The following is a 6,948-nucleotide window of genomic DNA, read 5'->3' as shown; positions in this document are numbered from 1 at the left end:
AACGCGAGGAAATGACGAGTAATAATAAACGAGTATTTTACAAGAAAACATTTACGAGGAAATAACGAGGAAAGATAAACGAGTATTTTACGAGGAAACACTTTCAAGTTATTTACGTGTAGTTTACGAGGAACTCGTTTCGAGGTATTTACGAGGAAATATAGCGACCTCCTTACGTGGAATATTGACGTGGTCTTTACGACAAAATGATCTTCTTCGTCTTTACGACGAAATATATTCCTCGCTACGTTACGACGAATTAGCGAGGAAATATGTGTTGCGACAGTTGAGTAACGAGCAAACGTGGTTCCTCGCTAATTTGTCGTAAAGCCTCTTTTACGACGAACTCACGAGGAAATTAAGACTATGTTTTCTTGTAGTGCTCGGACTAAAGAATGTGAAATAGACGTCCAAAGATTATACATTTACAAAGCTAACTAATCAAATGCCAGACACATTTGTTGACCCGAAAAAGAATGACTAACTCATATATAAACCAGCTTGTAAAGCACCAACGAATTTGATGTCCAAGAAGAGAGCCCACTTATAAGTTTTATTGGGGCAGAATGCAGATTTTACTAAATAGGTTTCGATGATCAAAGTTACACGTGAGTATTGAAACATTACAGTTATGTGTGGGATCCACTATAAGAAATCCTTCATAAATATATATTAGTTTCGGTAATCAATGTACAAAATATCCGTTAGTTTAGTGGTATAAATGTTGGTGTTTATATCACAGTAATCCAGGTTCGAGCCACAGACTTGACATTTTTTCACACTTTTTAAAAGTGGAATCCACTTTCCTGCTGACGTGTCGCATCAGGAGTGATGAAACTGGCTCATTATAACGTAGATTCCCACAATTTTGAGTTCCAAAAATAGGGTTTAAAATGGTGAAATGCAGAATAATATAAGATGCTAGTAAAATCCACAACTTGTTTTCTGCCGATTGGCTGATTATAAAATTTCCAAAAGAGCACTTAATTACTTTCATTTTCTTAGTTTCTTTTTCATTATTGTTTCTTATTTATGTTTTCATTTATTTATATATATAATTGTTATATTTTTCTTTTATTTCTTCTTATAAAACTTCAAATTTACATCTATATATACATGTCTCTAAATTTAAATTGAAAATATTTTTACTATGTGAAATTCTAATTAATTAACTGATACATGCAGCCCTGGACCTGTACAATTAAAGAAAAAACAGAATTTAGGCCTATTAATTAATAGCTTTAAAAGAAAAAAAACAAGAAAATTGTTCAAAAGTGGTGGGAGATATGTGACCTCAACTTCCAACTCCAACAAACAAATGGCAAATTTACGTATTCTTGAAAGGGCAGGAAGCAACATGTCATAAGCTTGTAACTATAAAATTTAAATATATTAAAATTTATATTATAGAATGTCTATATTTCTTGTTATGTAATATACAAATGCAATCATTTTTTCTTTTGTTGCTTACTGTCTTCACGTTTATAATTAAAAATAATGTTCGCAAACAACTAAAAATATTTACATGGATGCATAATTACCGGTTTGATTTGCCGAGTTTTAGCAGAATCCGTTTATATTGGTGATAAAAAAATGTTTATATACTATCAAGGGTCGAAGGGAAAGATAAGGTAACATATAAAGTAATGTTATATCTAAACGCAAAACAAAACAATGCCATAGGAGAAGTTCAAAATTATTTTCTTTTCAAAAAAAAAGGTGCGAAATTATTTTCAAATAACAATGGTGTATATGTGAGACTAATAAAATTAAGGGAATAAAAACGTCACCTGAAGATAAACAAATTAACTAAGTCCGATTTTTCTTAGTCACGACAATTGCTCATTACTTCCTCTCTTTTTTTTTTGACATCTCTCATTTCTTCCTCTATAAAAGGGGTTATAAATTCTACAGATACTCACTCACATCAACACCTAGAGACGCAAAACATCCGTCTGAAAAAATGGTACAGGCTACGATGCAGTCTTATATGGTAGGGGAGATTGAGACAACTATTGAGATCAAAGCTCCCGCCCAGAAGTACTACCACATGCTCACCGGAAAACCAAAAGATCTTCCGTAGGCCAGTCCTGACAACCTCCAGAAATGTGATGTGCTCGAGGGAGAGCCTGGAAAAGTTGGCCGTATTATCTCCTGGAACTATGTAACTGGTAAGCCCAAACGTTATTTAGATATATTGATTTGAAAAAAAAGCCAAAAACATAAAAATAAATAAACACTAACAATACCGGCTCAATTGATCCTAATGGTGGACAAATGAGTCCGCAATCGTCTATCTTGAATCCGGGAAACCAAGCATATGAGGGAGGATTGGCATTATGGTTTACAACATGATAAATATATCTCTCTGCTAATTTATGAAAACTCTGCATCAATGCAACACCCATTATAAAGAAGCTTTTTTGTTTGAACAAATTTAACATTTTATCAAAAAAAAAAAAACATAAACACTCATTTTAAGTGTAGATGGACAGCCAAAGGTGATGAAGGAGAGGATCGAGGCACTGGAGCCGGAGAAGAATCTGATGGTGGCTAGGGTTATTGGGGGAGATCTAATGAAAGAGTTCAAGAACTTCTTCCTCACTATTCAGGCGACTCCGAAACAAAGAGGACCTGGAAGTGTGGTTAAATGTCACCTGAAGTATGAGAGGATTGACAAGAAGGTGGCTGACCCAGAGGACATACTCGTGTTGTTTGTCAATGCATCCACATGGACAAAATGCTTTCTTCTGAATTCTAGAGGATTCTTCCGAAATCTATTCATCCATCTATCGATCTATCATCTATCAGTCCAACTATGTGTCTATCTATCTATATATTGTGTCTGGGCCGATGTTTAATATATATTTCTCAATAATGTGATCTCTCTATTACTGAAGAGATCTAATATATGCAAGTATGTCATAATCATGCACGATGCCTAGTGCGTACGTTTGAAGTTGTAATTTGTAAAGTGTCACTTGTTTTTGCTTTTGTCTTTGCTAAGAAAAGTGTGACTTGTGTGTTGCAATGAGCTTTCTTCTTGATCAGTATACATGCACGCAAGAATATTGGTGAGAAGGTGGCTCCTCACCCTGACACTCTGCTGAAGTTCTTTGAATTTAATATCCAAAGAGATCCGCAATCCGCCCATCACCTCAAGTCTAAAGCATAAACCGACTTTGACTCAGTGTGTGCGCACATACACATTGTAATGCGTAAGTTAGCTGTGAGCATATCGACATTGCCCCTGCGTTATTACACTCTCACAATTCACACTTGCCTTTTTCAATTTGAATCTCAACCTCACCGCTTTGGACATTTCTCAGCATGAGAAACATGTCTTGAACCACCCTGAGCTAAGACCCGTAGCAAGAGACATAGCGTTGGCTGTAGGCTTAGTGTGAGCTTCATCTTTCCATTACTGGAGATGATTCTACTCTCTTCAGCCACGCAGATTTCTCGGCTCCGCTTCGTTCTATATATAGATCAAGGTTCCATCAGAGACTTCATGGAGACCCATTCTTTGAGCCTCAAGAAACGATCTGATGTCTTATTGTCTCATCTCCCATCTTGTCATGCGAAGTAAATGTGTTTTAATCATACATTTCCTGTAAGCGGAATACAAAATAAAATAATCAGAAACATAGAAAACAAGCAAAGACTCTTTTGTCAACAAGTCTCACGACCAGGCTGATCCTGACCACAACCCCATGAAACATTCTCTTTAACCCCCAATTTTTTTTAAGAAACTATTATACAAAGATCGTATGACTCTTAAATTGTAGAAATAAATTTTATATTAAGATTCACCTAAAAATAGTTATGGCTCTCTAAATCACAGGACAGCCAAGATCAAAAATTAACCACTACAAGAAACCAGGAGTTTTCTGACAGATTTTTCTGACCCATTTTTGTTTTGGAAAATTTTGATGGTTTTCCGACAGATTTTTTCAGTCCGAAATTTCTTTCCAACAGAATACAAAATCTTCATAATTTCGTCAGAAATTTTCAACCGATTTTCTTGGATTCACCATCCACTAATAAATTGCCAACTCATATCTAATTTTTCAAATAAAAAGAAGGTAAAATATAATTAGAAATATAATTATTAACTTAAAAAAAGGAAAACAAAAAAAAAAAGAACACGACGGCGGTTTGTAACCCTCGTTAGTTAGAAGCCACGGAGAGTCACGGAGAAGAAAAAGAAAGAGGAGCAAAAGAGTATCAGAGAAGAAGGTACAAAGTCATTAACATAATTGACCATATAATTGTTAGATTTTCGATTTTATATCTAGCGGATACGTCCGATCCGTAGGTTACGTTTCTGTGGAAGCATTGCTTTTGAAGTTTTGCTTGTCATTTTCGTTACAGGTATCAACATGTTTTTTCATCTCTGTATTGTTTACATCTTGTAGAGTTGTAGTTAGGTTCAGTGTCAAACTAATCCACTTAAGATGACTATTTCTTTAAGTTTTATCTTTTGATTCTTTCAGCTGTTAGTGACTATCGCCAATCTCTTCAGTTTCAACTATAGGTCCCTGCTTTAACATCTTAGATTGATTGCAAATTATATTGTTTTGAGCTGACATTTTAAGAAACTAAAACTCTTACAGGTCATGAGAGGAGGGAGAACAGTGAAGATTTCAATCTATAATGTTGTTGTCGGAGATGTTATACTCTTAGAATAGGTGACCAGGTCCCTGTGGATGGAGTGCTAATTAGTGGCCATTCTCTTGCCATTGATGAATCTAGCATGACCGGTGAAAGCAAGATTGTGAGTTCATCATGATTCTGCTTGTTCAATTTTTTTTTGTTTTATCTTCTCCTTCTACTTGCTAACACTATCTCTTGTTACAGGTCCACAAGGATCAAAAATCTCCTTTTCTAATGTCTGGTTGTAAAGTAGCTGACGGAGTCCGTAATGTGATGGTATGTCTTTGGTCCTATTGATGTTAGAGTCACATAGAAGAAGAAGAGGAGCAAACAAGAGTAGCACAGAAGAAGCTACAAAGAATGAAAAAGAAGAATGAAGCTTAAAGCGCAATAAACGAAGGAACAAGAAGTAACCAAAGAGAGTCACGTAGAAGAAGAAAGTCAACGTGAGAGCACATTGGTTACGAACCAAAGAGAAGTTGAGGACATCTATTTTGTTGTTGTTTAAGTGTAGTAGTTAGTGAGAAACTACTATAAGTATGTGTGGTGTTGTAAGAAAGATAAATCCAATTCTAATAAGAAGAAGAGTAAGTACAAATGTAGACATACAAAGTTATCTCTCTTCTCTATCTACAAGAACAAACCAAACATGAGAGGTTAAAGAGAGTGTGTGGTGGCTTGTCATAATTGAAACACTAGCAAAACTGAGAGAGTAAAAACAAGACAAAGTGACCACAATGTATACATTCGTCAAAGCAGTAATATCCCATGGTGGACTTGTCCAAAACATCTTTTATTAAAAAAATACAAAACACCAATAAAAAACAGGCGACCCTATAACCCATGTCATAATTTTTGTCAAAGTTTTTCGATAAACCATCGCCATAATTCTTGTGGAAGTCCTGCAATACAATTTTTTTTAAAATGACATATAACTTAATTATAAATAACATATAGAATGAAAATTTTACCTGGAGTAATTGTGTGAAAAATGACCCACTAGATGATGTTGTGACAGCAACAAATAACTGTGTACCGGGAGAAAGAGTTGGCTCCTGAATCATTTATAAGAATTTGTAAAATTGACATATAACTAAATTATAAATACAATACATAAAGAAATTTTTACCTTGGGTATTTGAGAGAAAAATGGCTCATCATGCAAGACCCGGTGGACTGCGTATTGGGAATAGAAGTTGATTCCTGAAGTATTTATCAATTTATTCAATGATTAGTATATACATGTATTGATTAAGGCACATTTCGATGAAAAAATCTACATTATAATAGGGCAGTTGCATCACTCCTGATGCGAAGTGTGAAAAAAGTGTCATGTCTGTGACTCAAACCCGGGTTATTGAAATTTAAACAACAACATTTATACCACTGAGCCAAAGGATTGTTCGTACATTGATGGTTGAAACAAATATATATTTATGAAGGTCGGAAATCTTTGCTTCTTCGGTTTTCTCTGTGGGACCCACACTTATTTATTTTATCTAATGATTTAATAAATACTTTATAACTCACGTTTTGAAATGAGATTCGTTAAAAAAAAGCCCAATAAACCTCTTTGGTCTGTAAGCGTTCTCTTCAATGGAAGTTTATGGCTTTCAATTTTTAATCATCGCTTCATGACTCATCTAAGAAACATAGATTGACTCTTTGAGTTTCATGAATCAGTTTTTCTTCTTTAGTCTCTACATCTCCCCATCTTTAATAAATTCATCATCGGTTTTTTTTATTTTTCCTGATAAATCATGATTGTGTGGTTTTAATTTTTTTTGGTCATCCTTAGCTTGCACCCTTTGATCTAACCAAGAAGAAGAAGAAGACATTTGTCGTTCAGGATGCCATCGAGGACTCAGCTGAGTCACACGGGAGACATACTATCTGTTGCCTGATTGTTCAAAAAGAGTTTGTGCTGTGAAACATATTTGCTTCTTTTCATCAGTTGCTTTGTTTAATCTTTTTTCTTGTAAATAATGATGGCTTTGACAGTTCATTCACGGGAGCCAAGAAGTAAAAGAAGAAAAAGCCAGTGAGTGTTTGACAGTTTATGTCTTCCTGAGTTTTTTTTCCATTCATTAAACTTGGATTTTGAAGATTATGTGCCTCACATTCTTTTTATGTTGATGGTTGTTAGGTTGAATGAAAATCATTGAATAAAGAAAATGTCGATGCTCCTGAAGATTTGGAGGGTACTTTATATTTCTTTCTCTGATAATTCTAGCAACATAAATTTGAACCTTACAGAGGGTATATTGCAGAGCATCCTAATGATGAGGAAGA

The 6,948-nt window shown here is 34.7% G+C and overlaps 1 long non-coding RNA gene and 1 pseudogene across 1 annotated transcript; both read left to right on the top strand.

The window, feature by feature from the left end:
* The first annotated feature begins 1,945 nt into the window (after positions 1 to 1,945).
* LOC106302812 lies at positions 1,946 to 2,861 on the top strand (annotated as a pseudogene).
* A 1,834-nt stretch (positions 2,862 to 4,695) lies between these two features.
* On the top strand, positions 4,696 to 5,250 carry LOC106306766. Its single transcript, XR_001263183.1, has 2 exons — positions 4,696 to 4,777; positions 4,861 to 5,250. It is a non-coding gene; the product is annotated as an uncharacterized LOC106306766 (long non-coding RNA).
* Positions 5,251 to 6,948: the final 1,698 nt, after the last annotated feature.

Source organism: Brassica oleracea, chromosome C7 (genome assembly GCF_000695525.1).
Source record: "Brassica oleracea var. oleracea cultivar TO1000 chromosome C7, BOL, whole genome shotgun sequence".
Classification (NCBI taxonomy): domain Eukaryota; kingdom Viridiplantae; phylum Streptophyta; class Magnoliopsida; order Brassicales; family Brassicaceae; genus Brassica; species Brassica oleracea.
The sequence above is the reverse complement of the archived record's forward strand: the minus strand, read 5'-3'. Positions and strand labels throughout refer to the sequence as shown.